General features: G+C 45.5%; 1 long non-coding RNA gene across 1 annotated transcript; it reads right to left on the reverse strand.

Moving 5' to 3' along the window:
- Positions 1–2,224: 2,224 nt before the first annotated feature.
- On the reverse strand, positions 2,225–3,916 carry LOC140858858 (uncharacterized). Its single transcript, XR_012142270.1, has 2 exons — positions 3,715–3,916; positions 2,225–3,160 (listed from the first exon to the last, which is right to left on the reverse strand). It is a non-coding gene; the product is annotated as an uncharacterized lncRNA (long non-coding RNA).
- Between the last annotated feature and the right edge of the window lie 20,656 nt (positions 3,917–24,572).

The following is a 24,572-nucleotide window of genomic DNA, read 5'->3' on the forward strand; positions in this document are numbered from 1 at the left end:
TTACTGCGGCTGAAATGATGACGGTTAAAATACACTATCATAAATATTCTTTTGCGATGGCAAGTCATTATTTACGATGGCAAAATATTATCGCAAAAAAATTATTTTATTGTGGTGTATATAACTTGAGCATGCGACTCAATTAAAATTTTTAATAAATTTAAGTGGCCCTATTTGAATTAGATTACTGGATTTCTCCGACATTATTTTTTGCAAATTTAAAAATAAAAAATTTAGGTCTGTGATTCAATTGAGGATCTCTTTCTACTACTAGCGAAATCAATGGTGAAATCTAATATTGTGCAGAGAAACTGATATGAGATGCTTACATAAATTTAATGGAGTAAAGAGAAAAATTATAGAGGGTTATCAAGAAATGCTCAGAAGTGAGTTTGATTTAGGATATTCTAATTCTTTAGATCATAAAACTAGTCTTCCTCAAAGAAAGGTTGGTCTGGAAGTATCAAATTGAATTACAAGGGAGTCTCAACTCGATTCGTATTGGATCTAAAATATGGTAACTAGCTCATGCAATGGTTTTGAATGGGATAACTGGCACAAGGGCAATCATGATGGAATATGCTCAAGGCTATTTAAGAACAAGCAAATCCAAATCTTTTCTTGGGTTTTATTGCAAATATTAGAATTTCTGGATCTTTTCAATATATGGTGGTTGCCACATCCTTGATTCGCAAATTCAGATGGGGGTGTAACAACAATATAATGTTGTACACTCCCGCTAAACTCTTAGGAAACACATAATCATACCCTATTTTGTGTTCAGACCATTAATGACCAATATGCTTACATGGAACATGCTCAACTTGGGAGGTCAATATTAAGTTATATAGATTAAATTAGTATGTAACCTTTAGGCACAATCAAAATTGGTATGGACAGTGCAAGGTCGATCAAGAATTTATTTAACAGCATCTAATTTAGTATATTATTCAAGGGCCTCAAAAATGCTAGTCAATCATTTACGACACAAAATGTTATTTTGATGAAAATGAGACAAAATACTACCTGCTATCTGGGAGACAAGAAATAAAGAGACTAAAAAATAAAATTTTTTTAAAATATTATTTTTAAATAATTATTTTTTTAAATATTTTTAAATTAAATTTATTTATAGATTTACAATTGAGATGTTAAATGTGAAATTATGAATTCACCGCTAGTCCGGAACTACCACGATTTCACTAAAATCTGTCTTTTCCCCCCGACCACAGTCCCCCCTGCTCCCCACTCCAACTGCCCACCCACTCCCTCTTCTCTGTCCGATTCCCGTAGTTCCTATCGTCCGGCCCCTCTGCTCCCACTCCTTCGGGCCACCTGCTTCCCACTCATTCGACCAGTCCCTCCCTTGCTCCCCACTTGTCCAATCACCCCTCCTCCCTATGCTCCCCACTTCTTCGTCCGGCCCCCATCCACTCCACCTTGTTCTCCACTCTTCTGACAGGCCCTGGTGCTCCCCTCTCCTCTGATCAGCCATTCCACTCCATGCTTCTCCAACTGGTCCCCTTTCTCCCCACTATAAGTGTTCTGAATTTATTTTGTTTATTTTTTATCTTCTAGCATGTAATGAGCCTTTTATCTAATTTCAAAATTAGGAGTTTTAGTTACACAAAAATTGGATTCTACAAGCTAGGTATCATAAATTGATATTGAGTAAACTATCATTTCCATAGTACTAAGCTAATGGTAAAAAGATTAGTGGTGGGAAGAGCTGGATTTGATTAGAATTGAGATGAAGAGATGTGAGAGTATGTTATTCTATTTCTTTTTTGATCTAAGGATTGAGATCTAATCTAGAATGTTTTCAAGTCTACAAACTCTAGAGGGCTATATTAAAGTAGGAGTATTGTACAAGTAATTACAGAGATGAACCAAAATGGGAAACAAACAAGAGAGTAAATACAACAGTAAGAATATACATGGAGATCCAAAAAAACTGCTAGAAATGTTATTACGGAAGTTGCATAGAGATCCAAAAATAACAAGCTATGTAGCTGGAAGATGTATGCCAGAGTTTGAAGCAGAGAAATATCATTGTATACACTGAAGTGGAAGTGTGCCATCAACATAAGACTGAACTCTATAATAGTGTAAACCAATTGATTATGAGTCGAAACTGTGCAATAAATATAAGAGAATGCTTCCCTATTTAACAGTATGCAATATGGGAAGTCTGCATAGAAGTCACTGAGCAGTGCAAAAGACCTGAAGCCCCTGAAAGCTTCTTCCACATAAAAACCTGGGAACTCATTACAGTCCTAATGAAGATTGTAAATCTGAGAAGCAATCAATCTACACAGAAAACTGCTGCCATATAAACTGAGTATGCCAACCAAGAAAAGAAACTGCCTTAGAATTACAGTAATAAGAATAGTAGAGCAGCCACAAAGAAACCTGCTGGAGATTAATTTGGGCTCCCCTGTAGCAACTTGAACTGCAAGTGACCATGTTAAAGAGAAAGAAACCTTGCAACTGATGAGGACTGAAACAAAGTGAAAGAAAGCACAAAATACCAGCAGCAAATATATAAGCCCAATTATCAGGTGGAAGGGACACTATCAATGCACTTAGAGTCACACAGTAACAAATAACAGAGCAAGTAAGTAATAAAATGATCCGCAGCTCATAAAAATACCAATGATTGGCCCTATCTGAGATATGAAAGACCAAGAGCATTTGTTTGCAAAATACTACATAACTGGATGGGCAAAACATCGTACTGGTAAAAAGATAGTGAACCACAACCTGAGTTAGAGGCCAACCAATCAGCAGCCTGGTTAGCCTCACGATAAGCATGGGAGACTTTCCAAGGATGTGATATAGATTGGCTTTTCCATATAAGGATATCACGGATCAAAGGCCAAGCAGAGTTCTTATGAGGCTGATATTGAGTGATCCAACCAATAATTAGGCTAGAATCCCCCTCAATCCAAAGATGGTCCGCATGTAGAGAAAATAAGGCTTCAGGAATACCCATCCAAGCTCCTACCAGTTCAGCATAAGGCACAGAACCATTAAATAACTAGCGACTAGCCGCTCTAATGAGAGGATCTTGATAATCCCTGATAATATATGCAGCCGTGGCACCTTCTGCTTTTACTACCCCATCGAAATTAACCTTCAAAACTCCAAAGGGAGGGGGCTGCCAAACAACAGAAACAGAGGTTGAGTGCCTCTATTTATAGGACATAGACAGTCCCAGTACCTTAAAGGAGTAGAAGATTTGAAGTTACAATTCAGAACAACAAGCTGACGCACCAGCTGATGGGGATCAGTATAAACAACTTCAAACATTCTAGCATTACTAGCTTTCCGTAATAGCCAGGCTAAATAAACACATGAAGACTGATATCACTTATCTCCCAAGTCATTGGAAATCAGTTCAAAAAAGTTAGTTAAAGTATTAGAAAAACTATCTGCAACAAATATATGAGCAAAAATCTGCCAACAGCTTACAGCAAAAGGACATAGAACAATAACATGTTCACAATCCTCTATGCAATTCACACAAAGATCACACAACTGATGGTCAGTAGATAAAATGCCCCTATTAACCAACAAGTTCTTGCATGGAATCTTTTGAAAATACAGCTGCCAACAAAATATTTTAACTCTTTGAGGAATCTAAAGCTTCCAAATCCAAGTACAATTAGCAGTAGAAAAAGATGAGGTATCAGAATTGAAAGACACCATTACCTCTCTAAAAGACACATGAGGAGATCTGGAAACATGCTGCCCTATCTGATCAGACCAACAGTCATAAGGAATAGGTATGCTCCGAATAATGGTCATCATTTCAGAAGAAAACAGTAAGGTTAATAAATTAATATTCCATCCAGTAGCATGTGAAAATAGGTGCTCTACCCATATGCTCTCCCAGTCAATGTCCATATTGATAAAAGTGGGCCAGGCACAAAGGGGGATCGGTTGTATCCGAGGATCATAAAAAGCACGAATACATTTAACATCACCAATAGACCAAATAAAATTGTATCGAAGATGACAGCCCATTTTGGCAATTACAGACCATATTGATGAGCACTTCGCAGGCTTACGATATGAAGCCCAACAAAACTGAAATTTACATTTAGCATGCACCAATCTAGCCTATAAAGAAGAAGGATTAAAGATAACATTAACTACCAACTTACCAAGTAAAGCTTGTCTCCTAAGGGATAAAGATTGCAATCCAATTCCCCCCATAGTTTGAGAAGAACAAACCTGTGCCCAAGAGATCAAGTGAAGCCGCTGTCTATCACCGTCATGAGCCCACAAAAAACTATGAAAATGCTTCTCCAAGTTTGCTAAAATTAATATATAATAGCACGGGCACCGTAGACATAACATAAAGTAGAAGAGATGCTAGCACTGAGCGTAGAAGAGTTGCTCGTCCCATGAAAGACAGAGCCCTCCACTTCCATCCAGCAATCTGTGCTAGCACTCTATCCACAATAAAGGCAAAATCAAAATGTTGATACCTATTACCTAACAGCAGAACACCCAGATATTTGGAAGAGCCTCTACATGTAGAAATATTAAATAAGGCTTTGATTTGAACTTTTGTAGAAGGAGCTATAGAAGGGCTAAAAAGAATCTGAGATTTATTAAAATTCACCTGCTGGCCAGAGTAGAGCAATATGTGTCTATAACTGCTTTCAACCAAACTGCATCTTGCAAAGTAGCCCCAGCAATCAATGAACAGTCATCTACGAATAAAATATGAGATAAATAGAAAGATGTGCCATGAGGCTGAAACACATGACAAAGTTTTGACTATACAACATAATGTAATAGTGTAGAAAATACTTTAGAACATAAAATAAACATGTAAGGAGATAACAGACAATCCTGATGCAGTCCACAAGCATGTTTAAACCAACTTGGAGAGTCATTAATCAAAATAGCAAACTGAGGATGACAAACAGAAGCCATAACCCATTGAATAAATCGAGTAGAAGAATCATACTACTGTAGAACCATCTGAAGGAACGGTCATTGAATCTGGTCATAGGCCTTTTCCATGTCCAACTTTAAAGCCAACAGGCACTTAGAAGGCTTTGCCTTCACCAAGGAATGCATTACCTCGTGAGCAATTAGGATGCTTTCAAATATATTCCTTCTTAGAATAAAAGCCCCTTGCTCATGAGAAACCAAATCAGATAACAAAGGCTGAATTCGATTAACCAAAATTTTAGTTACCACTTTGTAAATAGTATTACATAGACTAATAGGCCGATATTCATGAACATACCGTGGTTTGAAAACTTTTGGTAATAAAGCAATAAATGTTTGCTTCCAATCAGTAGACATAGTTGGATAATGAAAGAAATATTGGATAGCTTGAATAACATCCAAGCCAACAATAGGCCAAAACTCCTTAAAGAACAATGATTGAAATCCACCCGGACCAGGGGCTTTGTCAGGATTAATATTATGAACAACCTTTACAATTTCTTCATCAGATATAAGTTAAACCAAAGTTTCATTCTGATGGTTGGATAGAGAATGAGCAAACTACGAAAGCTCCATATTCTCATCAATTGGACAAGGCAGCCATCGATTTTGAAAATGAGTAAGTATATGCTGCCTTATATGACTATCATGTCGGATGACCTCACCTTGATCAGTTACTAACCATCCAATATGATTCTTTTGGCACCTCAAAATCGTAGATCGATAAAAGAAAGTAGTATTGGCTTCTCCATCTTTTAACCAAAGACTTTTGAATTTTTAACATCAAAAAATTTCTTGCTGATGTAAATTATAATTATATGATCTTAAGAGAGCCAGCAATCTATAATAATATATTAGCATGAGAAAGGGCCCCTTAACTAGCTTCAAAAACTTGAAGATCATGAATCTGTTTATAACGGGCATCTCTTTTTCTAAAAATATTTCCAACATTCCTAGAATTCCACCTCTGAAGAGCCTTTCTTGCTTTAGACAACAAAATAGACAATAAATGGTGGGAGATTGATTAGAAGAATACACCCAAGCCTTCTTAGCTATCTCATAAATACCACAATTAGACAACCAGAACTTTTCAAATCTAAATGATCTAGGGCCAGTTGGATGATAAGACTTAACAGTAAGTAACAAGGGGCAATGATTTGAGGCAAATCGGGGAAAGTGAAAAACAATAGATTCTGGATAGCTATCCAACCAACTCGGAAAAGCGAAAGCCCGATCTAGCCTCTCCTAGATGTGAGCTACTCTCATTTGGTTATTACACCATGTGTAAGAAAGTCCTTAAAACCCCAAATCCAGCAACCCCATTTGAGCAGTGAAGGCTCTAAATTTTTGAACATCTTTAGACACCGAAAGGCCTTACCACCCTGTTTATACTCCAATTGGAGCACACAATTAAAGTCACCTATTAGTACCATATCAAGGCCAATAGCTTGAACAACTTGCATTTGAGCCCAGGCATCCCGATGACGAATTGTAGAAGTACTTACATATAACACACCCAACACCCAGGGTTCTACATTAGGCAGGGAAACCAAATCAAAAATAATTTGCTTATCAACATGGATAAAATCTATATTACCCAGATTTTTGTGCTAAGCAACAACTATGCCCCCAGAAAGGCCTTCCACGGACACTATATAGACATGCCAAATAGGCCCCAAAATGCAAGTAACATGAGGCAACACCTCAATCTGAAAGTGAGTCTCCAAAAAATAACAAACATCAGGCTGATGCATACGAACCAAAAATTTAGCATAGTTAACAAAAGAGGATTTTGCAGCCCCCCTACAGTTTCAAGACAAGATCTTCATAAGGTCAAATGAAAGGTTGAACGGGACCACTATCTACTACTTTAACAAACTCATTGGACACAGTCTTGCCCTTATCAACCATTGCCTTCGCTAATGGGATTGACACATCCTCTAACTTTGTTGACCCTTGTATAGCATGCTTAAGATAGGTAAAAAGAGAGGAATGGTCAGGTAGTTTCTTACCCTCCTTACCAGAAATAGCCAAGTGTGGATCAGAAGACTGTTGGTGAATAGAGCACTTAGCATCCCTCTGTGATTGATCCTACAATGTGGTTGAGCCATCATGATCCTCTACCACCAGAATCTTCTATTGTGGAGATTGGGACCTAGGAGATCTAGTAGACTTGGCCTTATTAGGAGAGCGCTTCCTCTTCTCTTTGATATTCACTCCATCACTAGGTACAGCCTTGGAGGCAAATGTGAAAGTACAATCCATAGCCTATAACCCCTCAAAAGCATTGGAATCAGAGATTAATAAGGGAGCAAACCTGGATTCTATTGTGCAGGGCGGTGAATGCTGTGGATGAACATCTATCCGATTTGCTATTTTGATTGCTCGCTTAGGTGCCATCCAAGACCCTTGCTGGCTAGACTCTGTTGACACAGTAGGATGTGAAGCACCAACTTGAGGTTGTTGAGCAGAAGATACCAATCCCATTGCAATTGGGATGCAAGCAGCTCTAATCCACGGCCGCAGCAACGACCAGCCTCCTTTTTCCCTTCGACATGAGCATGCCTCCATCAATACCCCAATCCTTTCATGCCCATAGCAAACATCCGGTAAGTCCTCATATATAAACTCCTGCCATATTGTTGTACCATTAACACTAATTCTAGCTCTGGGGCATGCCTCTTTGTGAAGATCAAGCTCTATGCATACCCAGGCAAAACCAAGACAAGCCTTTGAGATTGTCCAGTCATCCAGGAATAGTAGTTTACTAGCATGGGATGCAATCTTAGGTATACTTTCTTTGGTCCATAACTCCAAAGGCAAATCCGATATCCAGAGCCAAATTTTCACCACCTGAAATATCTCCCTTCCTAGCCTAAAGTTAGGCCTCCAAGGCTCCAAAGCTAACATCTGTCCTGCCAATGACTAGGGCCCCTTCTCCATAACCCTCACTCGGGTAGCCTCATCAAGGAAATCAAATACCATCACCCCTTTCGCCCATGCTGAAACATGAAAATCCCCTGGTATATTCTACTGGGCTTTTAACTCCCTTTTGAACAAAATTAGTAGGAAACCCATGCCCTAAGTGTTGGGGATGTCTGGCTAGGACACTACCTCCACAGGACCTTTTTGATACCATGCATCACAGCAGGAAGAAAGAAAAAATAATATGGACATAATCAGGTACGTGAAACAGCCTAAGCGCTGCCTCCACGAGACATGCAAGCTTCACTATGAGAAAGAAAAAATTATAAGAGAAAAACATCCACTCTCAACTCTTTATACACCATCCTCTCTCAATTAGAAGCTATCCTCATAAAAACTCTCTCAAATCCTCCAAGGAGATCCTCTCATAGGCCTGCTAGTACCAGGATCTTTGACATCTCTGGATACTTCCTGTGGAGCGAACTACTATATCATGTCTCTCTACAGCTACTCTGCCTGATGCTATGTTCTACCTTCGATCTCCTGTCGATGCTCTGTAGGGTCTGCTCTGTCCGCTGTGCACACTCGAAGCTCTGTCGAACTCCTCTCGACGGCTGCACGAGCCTCCCTCACACTGATGCCTCCGCTCATGGCTTTCTGCCACACTCTTAGCGTGTTCACGGTTCTGTTCACCCATAGAGCCTCTTAAAGGCCCTAAAACCTAAGCAGTATCGGAATCAGACTCTTGATCAGACTCCTGTAGCTTCTCGACCATCCGATCATACCTTAGATCGAAAACTGGCCATTGGATCGCATCCCATTGCACTAGATCATGCTTCTAATCTCCCTAGGATGGCTCATAGCCATTCGATCACGACTGCGATCATCCAAAACCACCCAATCATGCATCGATCCACGAGAACCCCCCATGAGCCATGAGAATTGTCTCTGAAAATGCTCCAATCCATTGTGGACTGTGAGAAACTAGGCAAAAAACATCCGATCGATCCACAGTGGTCCCCATGGACTATCGGTCCATGCACTATGCGTGGACCACGTGAGGATCCACGCGGGCCACTCTTGCGCATGCCCACCTAGGCCTAGGCCATGCATCGCACACGTCCACATGTCCGCGTGCTGGGCTACGCACCGCTGCATGCGCTCGCTCTACCGTAGCCTTCGTCAGCCCGCCACCGGCCTTCGCCGGCCTCCATCACTCTAAGGGCCATGCTAGCTTCTTTCATACGTAACTTCTCCATTCAGACTCCGTTTGGACCGATCTTTGGCTCGTTGGACTCCATTCATCATCTTGGACCTCACTCTAGATTTCTTATAGATCGAATCTTGAAGTATATTTTCTAACAATCTTCATCTCGACTCGATATTCAGCCTCCATCTGACTTTGAGAACTTCTGGATCTCCTCGCCCCCATGCCCTGGGGCAATCGCCTACTACTCATGGATGGGCAAATATGGGAGTCAAGTCAGGCTGCTCGATCCTATCTCCATCATGTGCCATGCACCTCCTAACTTAAGATCTGCTCGGGGTAGCCTCCTGACAATGTCGCATATCTTCTTTTCGAGTCTTCCATCTCATGCCCGATCCATCTCCACCTGAAACTCCACCTCACACTGGGCTCTCATTGGCATCCTCTATGTAGACTACCCCTCCTTGCACAAGAGAGCATCGATCAACCCTTCACGATTGATCTCCACTTTGATTGCACCTGTCTTCTCCATCTTCAATTTTGCTCACCACTACCACAACCTCATGCTAGTACTGCCTCACTCTGATATCAATTGTTGGAGATGTCTGGCTAGGACACCACCTCTATAGGACCTTTTCGATACCACACATCGCAGTAGGAAGAAAGAAGAGGGCTTCTTGTGGATCGAATCTCGAGGCATATTTTCTAACACTAAGAACTTATCCATAAGAGCATTATGCCATTGAGTACATGCCTCCTCAACCTCTTCATCAGCAAATACAACCACCTACAAAAATTTCTCCTCCAAAGTAGCAATATCAGCTGGAGATGCCCTTGAAGTCTCCCATCTGAAACACCAACTATCTTGCATAATATTCACCCACGACCTTTCCTCCACCACATAACCCTTATTTCCTCAAAGAGATGAAACCCTATCAGACCGAACTTAGCTTCCATCTTGGTTGCGAGGAAATCCCCCTTCCTGAGCACTAGAACCACCCTTAGCATGATGATTTGAACTTCCAACAGTACTCTGATTAGGCAAGCCTGGAATGGATGACCGATTGTCATCTAAAATGGCCTGCTTTCTCTTCCCCTACCTCTCTAGTGAAGGACCACCAAAAACCCTCACAATACCTTTCCCTTTTTTGGCAAACATGTCGAAGAATATCAAACTCTAGAGGGCTTTACCACTGCCTAATCACATTTTGTCTCACTAACTCAATATAGTCAGTGTCCAATCAGACATTTAATGCCTTAATGGAGTAATTTGCTGGTTGGATTAGTTTAAGTTGGGAGGATAGGGAAGGAGATCTGCAACTTAATATTTTGGAGACAAATCCCTATCATCAATGGAACTCATTAAGAAATCAAGATAATTCATTTGTTAATCATATGTTGATCAATAGAAGCAAACTGAATTTTGTTTGATACACCAATTCCCATGGGAATGTGTTGGCTTATTAGAGACACTTATTCTAGACTTAAAACATGCTGAAACTTGTCACTGGTGGGGGTCTATTGTACATACTGACCTTTCAAATCCTAGCCAATAAAGCTAAGACATAATAGGGACTTAGAAGCCTAGGTTAGGTATCAAAATAGATTATATTGATGCTTTATTCTATGAGCTTTTCACATACATCATAGAGAAATTTGCAAATATTATGTATAACACCTTTCCTTATCCTTATTTACAAATTGACCAAGATAAAGTTATTTCTAAGAGATTAAGAAATAGCCATTAGAATCATCATTTGGTGGACCACCATCATGTATAGATGCATGAGCTTGTGAGACTCGAGGAGAAGCTGGCAAGCTTATGTATGACAAAACTATGCATGACACTTCTTACAAAAGCATGCAAGTCTTGTTGGAGTTGGGTGATTCAGCATGTAGGATTTTTCTTTTTCATCTCATGAAAATATAGCGGAAAGTATAGATTAAAATTTTTAACCTATTGCATACCCTAAATCTCATCTAGTATCATCTAAAAAAATCTAACATGTATGATTAATTTAGATTTATAGATCTTGTTGGTGTAGAAATCCGCCTGCGTTGGAGAAGCTGGAGTCATAGGAGTCGCGGTCGCCACCGGGACCTGCAAAAGAAGTCTAAACCGGAGGTGGGGTTGCTCCGGCAAGACCCTCCGACGCTCAAGTCAGTTCTCTGCCTCAACAAGAATGGAGTGCTCGAACAAAAATTTTAGCAGAGTTTTGGGATAGAGATTAGAGCTTAGAGAATAACGTATCTGGGGTCCCCCTTTTATAGGCGGAGGGAGCAACAGACTGATAGCAATGTTTGTAACCGTCTGACAGTGGGCTGTCCAGGATCAGAAAGAGTTTGTTGTGAAGAGTAGTGGAGTGGAATCGTGGCTATCACCAGGACATGCCACGTGGAGTCTGTCGCGGAGAGTGGAGTGGCGTCCATTATCGCGACTTGCCAAAGGATGGAGGAATCGTGTGGTATCCATCGCAGGAAGTGGAGCAGGATCGTGGCCATTATTGTGGTCTGCCAGGGAGTGATGGAGCCGCGCGGAATCCGTCACAGGAAGTGGAGCAGAGTCGTGGCCGTTACTGTAGCCCGCCAGGGAGTGATGGAGCCGCACGAAATCCATCGCAGGAAGTGGAGCAGAGTCATGGCCGTTGCTGCGGCCTGCTAGAGGGTCCAGGCCTGTCGGTCGAAGTTTGATTGGAGTACGATCTCCGTAGAAGCCTGGACGGAGATTATTTGTCGAGGAGTCTCAGCTAGGACCGGTCTACAATGGACATCCGAATGGAATTCATCCATAATGGAGGCTTGGGTGAAGGCCTACGGTGGGAATCCGGCACGGGCCGCTCGTGGTAGAAATTTGAAGTAGATCGCTTGCAGCGGAAACTCGGAGTGGGTCGCTTGCGGTAGGAGCTCGGAGTCCGACTCCCATAGGAGTCTGGACGAAGTCTTCCTGCAGTCAAAGTTAGGGATGAGATTCGACTCCTGAAGTCTACCTGCAATTGGAGTTGCGGGCGGAGTCCGGATGAGGTCTGCCTGTAACCAGAGTCGGCAAAGTCTGGTTCCTGTAGGAGTCCGGGCGAAGTCCTCTCACAGTCGAAGTCGGCGAAGTTCGGCTCTCGTAGGAGTCCGGACGAAGTCCTCACGCAGTCGAAGTCAGCAAAGTCTGGCTCCTGTAGGAGTCCGGGCGAAGTCCTCTCACAGTCGAAGTCGGCGAAGTCCGGCTCCCGTAGGAGTCCGGATGAAGTCCTCGCACAGTCGAAGTCAGCAAAGTCCGATTCCCGTAGGAGTCTGGGCGAGGTCCTCTCACAGTTGAAGTCGGTGAAGTTCGGCTCCTGTAGGAGTCCGGGTGAAGTCCTCGCGCAGTCGAAGTCGGCGAAGTCCGATTCCCATAGGAGTCCGAGCGAAGTCCTCTCACAGTCGAAGTCGGCGAAGTCCAGCTCCCGTAGGAGTCCGGATGAAGTCCTCACACAGTCGAAGTCGGCGAAGTCTGGCTCCCGTAGGAGTCCGGATGAAGTCTACCTGTAAGTGAAGCTGGGGGTGAAGTCTGGCTCTCGTGGGAGTCCGAACGAAGTCTACCTATAAGTGAAGTAGTGGGCGGAGTCCGGCTCCCATAGGAGTCCGGGCGGAGTCTAGAAGATAGTCGATCATCATGGAAATGTGGGTGGAGTCCGTCCGTCGTGAAGAATCCGATCGACGTTGGTGGGGGCTTATCCGCCAGCAAAACTTGGGAGTGTTGCGAAGGCTCGACCGCCTGGGAGGTTTGAAGAGACGTCGTTGGAGGTCGGAAGTCGGTTGGATCCCCGGAGGGTCACTCCTGTCACGAACTTCGGCTGGGGGGTATTTTATACCCAACACCAGTCTTCCTACTTCCAAGTTTGAATTTCGAATGAAGTATCGAGAAATTTCCGCAGCCGAAGTTATCCCCTTGAATCCTGTGCGCGATCCCCCCCAAATATTTTGGCATTAAATGTGCGCATGCTGGAGTCTTTTCGAATCGGGGCGATTCGAAGGGACCTTTTGGAATTCTTACTGGTATGTTGGCCCAGGTACGGTGCAGTAATGGCTCTGTCAGTTGTCAGCCACTTTTAGCCGCCTGCTGCAGTGAGTGGAACACGTGACGAGCGTGGGTCGATCTGGGGAGATCCGCGATCATTATAGCGTCGGATCTCAGGGTCTATTTAAACCCGCCTTTTCGCCTTTAGAGGCCTCATCCTGCCTGAAAGTTCCATTGGTGTCTGCCTTCTCTTCGAAAGCTCTGACCCCCTTTGGCGTCCGCCTTGGCCCCCAGCGTTCTTTGAGTCATCCCTGTCCTCCCCCCTCTGCATCTTTCAGAGCGATCTAGGTTAGTCTCGGAACCTTCATTTTTCTTCTTGCCATTTAGGGGCCTTTTCTCCTCCATTTTTCTTCTGCCGCATTCCCCTGGTTTGGTCCTCCGCAAACCTTTCGCCCATTGTCCCGTCTGATTTCTCTAGGATCTTTAGGGTCTTCGTTTGAAATATCTTCTGGCACCTCCGCCTCTAGTGGTTTCGGGAGTTCATCCGCGTTAGCCCCCCAGGACCCCCACACTGTAGACGAACCCACATCTGGGGCTGGGACTCACCCAGTTTTTGCGTCGGGTGCCATTCCCTGTTCTCTGTCTCCTGATGAACTCTTACTGATAAGGGTTCAATATGGAGTTCCTCCGGAGTACGATCTAGAGCTCCCCGATCCCACTGACCGGGCTAGCACCCCCCCGCCTGGCTGCTTCTGCCTGTATCAGGAGGCCTTCCATGCCGAACTTCGGCTTCCACTTTCGCCTTTCGTTGTCGCCCTCTTCCGTTTCTTAGATATTTCTTTAGCTTCAGTAGCACCGAATTCCTTTAGATTTTTGATAGGGTTCCTCTCCTTTTGCCATGTAGTCGAAGTTCAGCCATCTCTTTCTTTGTTTAGGCACTTTTACACCTTCAAGCGTCACCCCTCGGCAAAGGACTGGTGGTATTTCTCCCTCCAGTTTGGCAAGAAGGGGTTGCTGAAAGGTGCTCCCTCTTCAATCCATAACTGGAAGAAGAAGAACCTCTTCGTCCATTGCCCGATCTTGAGGCTGGGATTGCCCCCTTGGGGCTCCCTAAGGGACTCTGTCCGTCGGGCTCCTAGCCTGGGGGAGGATGACCTTCAGACCGCCCGAAGGCTTCTTGGTTATTCGGCTCCTTCCCTTCCCAACCTTCTGAAGGAGCAGTTTTTGTTCAACATCAGCCTGAGTCCCCTGGATCCTGCGAGTATCCCATCTTTCCTTTCCTCCTTCTTTCTCTTTCTCTTTTTTTTTTTTTTTTGTGCGCCACTTCTTTCTTTTTTACCCCGTCACTAATTTTTCTTCTTTTTCTCTCTCTCTTTTTTTTTTTTAAGGGATGGACACCGAAGCAGCATGGATGCTCGCCAGGGGTCTCAAGGCCCACAAAAGAAAAGGCACCGCGGCCTCCGGATCGGTGAAGAAGGCCAGAACGGAGGAGACGAGCTCAGCCACGCCTGCCCAGGCGGCCTTCGCAATCGAAGTTCTTTTGGACGCTGAACCTCTGGCTCCCCGGGTTTCTTCCAGAAGTCCCCCCACTGAGGTTCCCGTTCCGGGGGTCCGTTCCGTGGAGGCGCCCGGGGTCGAGAGGGGGAGGAGAAGAAAGTCGGTGGCCTGCAGGGCGAGTAGCCGCCGGGCCGCCATCGAAGAGTCCCACAGTTCTGAAGAAGAGTCGGGGGAGAATCCCTTCAATGATAGGGACTTGATAAAGTGGCTGATTGACGGCTGCATCCTGTCCGAGGTCATCCAGAGGATTGATCGCATTGATCTCGAACAGCGGGTTTGGGACTCCCTTGGATCCTTTCTCGAGGTAAACAGATTCACCTCCCTCCTTCCTTTCGCCCCTTTGTTTAATTAATTCTCCAACTCCTATTCTGACCTCCTGGCCGCCCTTGCAGATCGGGCACCAGCTCCTCGCCAACATCGAGGCGATGAACCGGGCGAGAAGGGATGCCATCCAAACGGAGGAGCGTCATCGGACCAAAGTCGCCTGCCTCCAAGAAAAGGTTACTGAGGTAGCCAACCTCCAAGAGGCCTTGGAGAAAGAGAAGCAGGCCCTGAAGCAAGAGAAGCAGACCTCGGAGGAGACGGCGAGGAAGGCGGAGGTCGAGGTCGCCAATTTGGCGGAGCAGATCTCGGTCCTGGTCTTGGAGGTCAGGGTTCTGGCGGTGGAGGATTTCAAGGCCTCTACGGAGATGAGGGACCTGAACGTCAAGTTCGGCCAAGAGGCCTTCATTAAAGGATTCGAGCTCTGCCAGGAGAAGATGGTTCAGAGATTTTTCGAGCTCGACCTCAGCTTCTTGGGCGAGGCATCTGAAGATGAAGCCGGTCTCCCTCCCACTGCTACCGCCACCGCAGCTCCTCTTCCGGGGACACCGAGCTCCCCAGCCCCTACTTCAGAGGTCTGAGACCTCTGACCTTGTATTCTTCTTTTACTATAATTTTTTTCTTTTTCCTCTTGTCGTTAAGAAACATTCAATCAATAAAGTTGAATTTCCTCTATGGAGGGCTTCTCCACTCTCCCTTCCTCCTCCTTTTTTGTTTTTCTTTCTGCAATGGGATGCGCCTTGATGCTTTTGTCTCCTGATGGTAGTATCCTGCCGTAGCGCTTCCCCTACCACGGAGAATTCTGCTGAAGTCCACGATCCAGCGTCTGAAGAAGGAAGTTCATCATTTGACAAAGAGATCGAAGAAGATGGATGGTGAACTTTGCAGGTTGAGGGAGAGCCACTCTGAAGCTACCGCGGAGGCCACCCACTTTTGAAACCTCCACGTGAAGGAGATCATGGAGTACAGTCGGAGGAAGGCAAACTTCGAGAAGGAGCTCAAGGAGCACAAGAAGCGCACCAGCGACCGATCTTGGGCTCAAGCTACCAAGATCAGTTCTCTTAGAGTGGAGCTGTCGGCTGCGCAGGAGAGGATTAGCCAGTTGGAAGGAAGTTCATCCCGGCTCTTGACTCGGGCCGACAGCGATCGAGAATGGTCGAAGAAGGTCTTCGACCTTCAGCAACAGCTCCAGGATGCTGAGGCGAGCTATGATGCGTACCGGGCCGGCTGGCGCAAGCAGGTGGATGAATACAAGGAGAGGCTCAGGATGGCGACCGACGAGGTTGCCCGCCTTCAGAGGCAGCTAGCTGGAGGGGCTCAGCTTGCTCCCACTCCAGATTCCAGCGAACTCCAATCCCTGAGAAGAATCGTAGAAGAACTATCTGTCGCCCTTGGGGAGGGGAAGGCCGAGCTGCAGTAATTAAAGATCCAGCTGGTATGCGAGCAGTAGGCCGTCAAGGACACGGAGGCGAAATCCGAGGTCCTGAGAAAAAGATGTCGAGAGGCGGAGAACAAAAGCCAGCGATTTCACCGAAGATACATGGAGATACTAATGAGAGAGAGGGAATTGGAAGCAGAAGTCAAAAGTTTAAGGCGCTCCCTGACGAGGGTCGAAGCCGAAAGTTCGAGGTCGGAGGAAGCCGGGCCCTCTTAGGGCTCTTTTTGCCCTTTGTTCCTCTAAGTGTCTTCTTTCATCACTTGTCTGTTTGTCGTCGCCGTTGTCGCTGTCGTTGTTGTTTTTGTTGTTTTTTCTTCTTCAGACTTTCAGGCTCTGTAATGCATATTTTGCCAATGAAATGAAAAGGTCTTTGCTATCTTACCCGTATGTCGCGTTGAACTGTCGTGTGCCGGACTTCTTTCATTTTTATCCCGCGTGATGTCGATGTTATTCGAGGATTCCTCGTTCATCTATGCATTAGGTTGTCATTGTCGAGTTTCTGGTTTGGCGTCGACGTCGCTTGGAGGTTCCTGGTTATCGCTGTGTCGGTTTGCCTTTCGTTTGCGACCGTAGATCTTACTTTCTCTTCCTCCCTCTTCATAGAGATGAGGTCCTTTGTGCTTTTAGTGTAGTTCGGCCTTTGTTTTTCATTGGGGTAGGGGGTCATAGTGGCGTAGAGGGGTCATCGCGAAAGTTTTCTTTTTCTTGTCGGATCTCGAACGGCCAGACCTTAGTCGGCGTCGCAACGAGGTTCTTTTCCTATTTCTGATGTGGTCGGTTTCAGCTCAGGTTAGGATGAGGTTCTCCTTCTGTTCCTAACGGGGCTGTGGGGGCACATGTGGATGCTGTTTGGCCTCTCCCTCCATTCGGTGTAAGAGGAACCGGGCCTTTGACTGTGCTCATGTTAGGGTGAGGTTCTCCTCCTGTCCCTAACATGGCTGTGGGGGTGCATATGGGCGCTATTTGGCCTCTCCTCCCATCCGATCTAAGAGGAACTGGGCCTTCGACTTTGCTCATGTTAGGGTGAGGTTCTTCTCCTGTCCCTAACATAGCTGTGGGGGCGCTTATGGGTGCTGTTTGGCCTCTCCCCCCATCCGATCTAAGAGGAACCGGGCCTTCGACTTTGCTCATATTAGGGCGAGGTTCTCCTCCTGTCCCTAACATGGCTGTGGGGGCGCTTATGGGTGCTGTTTGGCCTCTCCCCCCATCCGGTCTAAGGAGAATCGGGCCTTCGACTTTTCTCACATTAGGGTTTGTTTTTGTTGTCCGAAGGGGTCGTCCCCTGTCGTTACAAGTCCGTATCAAAAGAAAAAGATGTGCGGATCTGAAAAGAATCTTGATTTGAAATAGAGTCATTCATTGTACATTTATAAATTTTCAAATCCTAGTGCTGTGGAAGGTCTGCTTCCTGTCGAGGTCCTCCGGAGATAGAGTTGATGATCCCTATTGGAGGCCGATCTCCGGGCTGCTCTTCCCTCCTTGGCGACTTAGGATGCGGCAGGGCCCTTGGCCAATCTTCTCTACCCTCAGGCCGGCGTCAAATAAATCTGTCGAGCCGACCTCATCGGATGAGCTCCTCGATCTCATCTCGAAGCCGGATGCATTCCTCCGTGTCATGGTCGTGGTTACGATGGTAGAGGCAGAACTTGTTCGGATTGCACTTCCCGGGGTGCGTGCGCTCCTCTCTGGCCTAGGGAGCTGCTCTCTGACCTCCATCAGCACCTGAATTTTTTATGCATTGAGGGGGGCATAGTTGCGGAATCTTCCTGGGGGAGAACCCCATCGAGCCCGGCGATCCGGGCTTCCCTGCCTGCGTGCTCGAGGAGTCTGGACGTGCTTGTGCCCGGGAGGAGTTCGAGAACGTGGCCAAGCCTCTCTCGGCCCTTTTTCGACTGCGGGCTTATTCGGGTCTCCCGCCTGTCACTCCCCCGCGGTCTCCTCGTCCTTCATTTTGAAGGCTTCTTCCACTCGGGCGTACCCTTCGGCCCGAGCCAATAGGTCAGAAAAATCTCTGGGGTACTTCTTTTTCAGGGAGAATAAAAGGTCGTTCTTCTGAAGATCGCCTTTCAGGGCGGCCATCGCTACCGATTGATCCAAATTCCGGACCTCCAGTGCGGCGATATTGAAACAGTTGATGTAGGCCCGAATGAACTCCCCCTCCCTCTGCTTGATGTTGATGAGGGACTCCGAACCCTTCCGGGGATGCCGGCTGCTAACAAAATGGGCCATAAATTGATGGCTCATCTGATCAAAGGAAAAGATGGTACCCGACTTCAGCACCGAGTACCAGTTTCTCATCGCTCCCTTCAAGGTGGATGGGAAGGCTCAGCATAGAATGGCGTCGGGTGCGCCATGAAGAAGCATCATTGTTTGGAAGGCCTCCAGGTGGTCAATCGGGTCCGAAGTCCCGTCGTAGCTTTCGAATTGAGGGAGTTTGAAGTTCGACGGGATCGATTCCTGCATGATCATTTGAGAAAAGGAAGGGTCAGTGCAAATATCCTCACCATAAGCGGGGGGAGTGTGGTGGAGCTCTTCGATCCGCCTGTTCATCTCCTGGAGCCTCCGATCCAGGAAATCCTCTCGACTGCGGGTCTCGAGGGTCTTCTGACAGAATGGAGGTAGAGATCTTTCAGGGGTGGAATCGTGGTCAGATTGAGGGCTCTCCACCCTTGGATTCGTCTTTCCGGGAAAGGCGGGGCGGCTGGCCCAAGTGGCCCGTCCCACCACTGGATTTTGGGGTTTCGGTGATGCTCTTTCTAGTCGCACTGATGTCTGCGGCTGCTGCTGCTGTTGCATGGCCTGCACAGCTTCAGTGAGGCCTCTGACCTGCTGCACCAGTAGGTCGAATTGCTCCGTGCCAACCGCCGTTGTCGGAGGAGGAGGAGGAGGCAGAGAAACTGGAGGTAAGATCGGAGCCTAAGATCTGGCCATGGAGGTCGTGGATCGTTGCGTGGATGCTTTGCAGGGAGGCATCGGATAAAGACCTAGTGGGGGAAGGAGGAGTGGATGTCAGAGAAGATGATCGAAGGCGGTCTCGTTGAGCGCTCCTTTAAGAACAAGGGTACCATGAAGGTTCAGCCCTCCTTCTAGCGTCGATCCTGTTGGTGCAAAAATCTGTCTGCGCCGGAGAAGCTGGAGTCATAGGAGTCGCGGTCGCCGTCGGGACCTGCAAAAGAAGTCTAAACCGGAGGTGGGGTTGCTCCGGCAAGACCCTCCGATACTCAAGTCAGTTCTCTGCCTCAACAAGAATGGAGTGCTTGAATAAAAATTTTAGCAGAGTTTTGGGATAGAGATTAGAGCTTAGAGAATAACGTATCTGGGGTCCCCCTTTTATAGGCGGAGGGAGCAACAGACTGATAGCGATGTTTGTAACTGTCTGGCAGTGGACTGCCCAGGGTCAGGAGGAGTTTGTTGCGAAGAGTAGTGGAGTGGAATCGTGGCTATCATCGGGATATGCCATGTGGAGTCTGTCGTGGGGAGTGGAGCGGCATCCATTGTCGCGACTTGCCAGAGGATGGAGGAATCGTGCGGTATCCATCGCAGGAAGTGGAGCAGGATCGTGGTCATTATTGTGGTCTACCAGGGAGTGATGGAGCCACGCAGAATCCGTCGCAGGAAGTGGAGCAGAGTCGTGGCCGTTACTGCAGCCCGCCAGGGAGTGTGGAGCCGCACAAAATCCATCACAGGAAGTGGAGCAGAGTCGTGGCCGTTGCTGCGGCCTGCTAAAGGGTCCAGGCCTGTCGGCTGAAGTCCGGTTGGAGTACGGTCTCCGTAGAAGCTCGGACGGAGATCATTTGTCGAGGAGTCTCGGCTAGGGCCGGTCTACAACGGACATCCGAACGAAATTCGTCCATAATGGAGGCTTGGGTGAAGGCCTACGGTGGAAATCCGATACGGGCCGCTCGTGGTAGAAATTTGAAGTAGATCGCTTGCAGTGGAAACTCGAAGTGGGTCGCTTGCGGTAGGAGCTCGGAGTCCGGCTCCCATAGGAGTCCGGACGAAGTCTTCCTGCAGTCGAAGTCAGGGATGAGATCCGGCTCCTGAAGTCTGTCTGCAATTGGAGTTGCGGGCGGAGTCCGGCTCCCGTAGGAGTCCGGACGAGGTCTGCCTGCAATCGGAGTCGGCGAAGTCCGGTTCCCGTAGGAGTCCGAGCGAAGTTCTCTCGCAGTCGAAGTCGGCGAAGTTCGGCTCCCGTAGGAGTCTGGATGAAGTCCTCACACAGTCGAAGTCGGCGAAGTCTGGCTCCCATAGGAGTCTGGACGAAGTCCTCTCGCAGTCGAAGTCGGCGAAGTCCGGCTCCCGTAGGAGTCCGGACGAAGTCCTCACGCAGTCGAAGTCGGCGAAGTCTGGCTCCTGTAGGAGTCCGGGCGAAGTCCTCTCACAGTCGAAGTCGGCAAAGTTCGGCTCCTGTAGGAGTCCGGGCGAAGTCCTTGTGCAGTCGAAGTCGGCGAAGTCTGGTTCCCGTAGGAGTCCGGGCGAGGTCCTCTCACAGTCGAAGTCGGCGAAGTCCGGCCCCCGTAGGAGTCCGGGCGAAGTCCTCGCGCAGTCGAAGTCAGCGAAGTCCGGTTCCCGTAGGAGTCCGGGCGAAGTCCTCTCGCAGTCGAAGTTGGCGAAGTCCGGCTCCCGTAGGAGTCCGGATGAAGTCCTCACGCAGTCAAAGTCGGCGAAGTCCGGCTCCTGTAGGAGTCCAGACGAAGTCTACTTGTAAGTGAAGCTGGGGGTGAAGTTTGGCTCCCGTGGGAGTTCGGACGAAGTCTACCTATAAGTGAAGTCGTGGGCGGAGTTCGGCTCCCGTAGGAGTCCGGGTGGAGTCTAGAAGATGGCCGATCATCGTGAAAATTTGGGTGGAGTCCATCCGTCGCGAAGAATCCAGTCGACACTGGTGGGGGCTTATCCACCAGCAAAACTTGGGAGTGTTGCAGAGGCTCGGCCGCCTGGGAGGTTTGAAGAGACGTCGTTAGAGGTCGGAAGTCGGTTGGATCGTCGGAGGGTCACTCCTGTCACGAACTTCGGTTGGAGGATATTTTATACCCAACAGATCTATAAATTAGAAATTAAGAAGGATTATAGACTTATCTGAGATCGCTATCCACTTGCAAGCCGGATCTGGATTGATTGTAGGTTCTGTTTGAAGCCACACACACACCTAGGCTCTACAGGTATCCACATAGGGCTGATGCAAATCTGAAATCTTCTAGATCACTGAGGTGTTAGTCTCTTTCAGATCTGCTTCATTTGATTGGATCTCATTATAGAAGAAGACAGTATGAACACCTTCGCACAGGACTTCGAAGAAGAACCTAGAAGAGAACCCTTTTTCTTCTTCTTCTCTTCTTCTTTTTTCCTCTCTTTTTCTCTTTGATTTTCTCTCTCTCTTTGGGCATGAGATCTAATGGAGGAGTGCTTGAGGCATCCTAGAGGTGGGGTGCCCCTATTTATAGGCCAAAGGGGTGGCCACATGAAGTCCACGCCCAAACCAAAAGGAGTCCTACTCCTATTTGAATTGTCACACCATAATCCATATTTAAACCCTTTCTAGGAGTTCTAATCTGATTCTAAATCAGTTAGGATTGAGTTAATTCTAAAAAAGAGAAGGAGAGAGAGTCTTAGGAGAATGGGGTGCCAACTATTGGCGCCCCTTCTTCTTATTGTGCGCGTAGGGAGAAGGGTGCCACCCTCTCTCTTTATGCGCCAAAGAGGAGAGAGAACTCCAGTCAAATGGGACTCTCTTATTCTAATCTGATTAGATGATGTCCTAGTTTAATTAAGATCCAATTCGAATCTAATTCAAAGTCAGATCAATCCCAATTTGAGTTGAATTTGAAATCTAGTCAAACTATGTTTCTAGTCCAAGTCCTACTTGGATTGGGAAAACCCATTCAACTCAAATTAGGTCAAGACTAATTAAATTAAATATGATTTAATTTAATTAAATTCTAAACCCAAATTTGATCTTATCAAATTCAATTGCAACACTTGCAATCAGGTCAAATTTGCTAATACTTAGCGAAACTTCTACTTGTAACGTTTACCAATCAATCTGAATTATCAATTCAATTGATAATTGGATCTGGATCTAATCAGTTGACTTGGTCAACTCCTTTTATATGTAACTCTATAGATTCTATTCTATTTGGTAGTGAGACTTACAATGATCCCCATCAAAGTAACATCAAAAATTCTTTTCGATGGACTGGAATAATTCCAACTCACCTCAAACTTAGATCATAGATCCGAAATGATCCAAATGAGTTCTCACAATCTATCAGTGACACCTAACAGTATCTAGTGGCAATCTAACATAATAGAATATATAAAATCTCTAGATGTAGTTATCATATGATCTGATTCTTCTATCATAGTCTCGATAAGATGAAGGTTATAGATAACTCGTCAAATCCTAGCATCTGTCATATGCCTAATCTAATTAACTCGAGTCCAAAATATGATTCTGGGAAAAATATTTTTTTCATCCATCATCTTACTGTGGCCATAGACTTGTGAATTCAGTCTCTTAGATTGCATAAGATTACTCCTCTTCTACCGAGATCGATAGATCTGATCTTGGTACTCTCCCTATTCCTATAATAAACCTACTGTAGTCAATATATACTACAAGGATCCAAATGGATAAGAGACCATGTTTATGTGCTATCAAACTACAACAACCTTATTGTAAGTAGTTGAGGTACCTCAGGTCAAAGAACTACTCACACAACTATAGTATCAAGATAGTCACTGACGAGTGAGTAGATATCTATGTGACTTCTCGTATGGTCATGCTCGATACTGTTATTCTCTAACAATCACCTGCACTATCACTCCAATGTCTCCACACTTTAGACTCGAGATTCGTCTAAAAATAAATCGTACACTGATCTAACCAAATCAATCACCATCTCCATGATGATTTATGATCAGAAGTAATTTAAAAATTAATTATATATATCTCAAATTTTCAACTCTTGAGAATATGTATCTTAAGCATTAATTCTCTGGATGATTCAAGGATACAATAACAAGAATGGATAAAAATCTGCTCATTTTATTAATTTGAATAAATCAATTACAAATTTATATTCTGAAATTATTACATTGTGTCAGTCAATAATTAACTTTTCAGGTTATACATCTAACAATCTCCCACTTGACCTAAAGCCAATTGGCCATATACCTAAGATCCATCTTCTCAAGGTGGGTTTCAATCTTCTGCTAGCTCAATTACTTTATCAATAAATTTATCATATTATTCATAGAGTCTACTCTTCGTACCTCGACATATTTCTTCTCGAGATAGTCGTGTATGATATGAAATCGTCACTCAATGTGCTTGAACTTATGGTGAGACCTGGGCTCCTTAGCGAGAGCTATGGCATTGTTGTTATCATAGTGCAAGGTGATAGCATCTGATGGCATCACTCTAAGCTTCACAACAAACATCTTATACCAGAAGGCTTCTTTTGCAGCTTCTGATGCGGTGATGTACTTAGCTTCTATTGTTAAATCCGCAATGATGGGCTGCATGGAACTCTTCCAACTAGTCGAACCACCATTGCACAAAAACACACATCTTGATATAAACCTTCTATCATGAGGATCAGATATAAAGTCTAAATCAGTGTATCCTTCAATCCATGACTCAGATCCTCCTCCAAAGATCAAGAACAGATCCTTAGTTCTTCTCAAATACTTAGAGATATTCTTCACAGCAATCTAGTGTTCTTTATCTGGGTTCGACTGATACCTATTTATGACACCATAGTAAGGGCTATACCATATTGTGTACACAACATAGCATACATGAGACTCTATATAGCCAAAGCATAAGGGATCTAGCTCATGCATTCAATCTCCTCAGATGTGCTAGAGCACATTTTTTTGAAGAGATGAATGCTATATCTGAGGGGCAGGAGTTTCCTCTTAAAATTTTTCATGCTAAACCTCTTCAGTACTTTCTTTATGTACATCTTCTATGAAAGGCCAAGCATATTTTAAAATCTCTCTATAGATCTTTATTCTCAGAATATAAGATGCTTCTTCTAGGTCTTTCATGAAAAATTTTTTGGACAACCATCTTTTGACCGATGTCAGCATAGGAATATCATTTCCAATCAGCAAGATGTTATCCACATACAATATAAAGAATGTCACAGCACTTTCATTGA

This window comes from Elaeis guineensis, chromosome 6 (genome assembly GCF_000442705.2).
Source record: "Elaeis guineensis isolate ETL-2024a chromosome 6, EG11, whole genome shotgun sequence".
NCBI lineage: Eukaryota > Viridiplantae > Streptophyta > Magnoliopsida > Arecales > Arecaceae > Elaeis > Elaeis guineensis.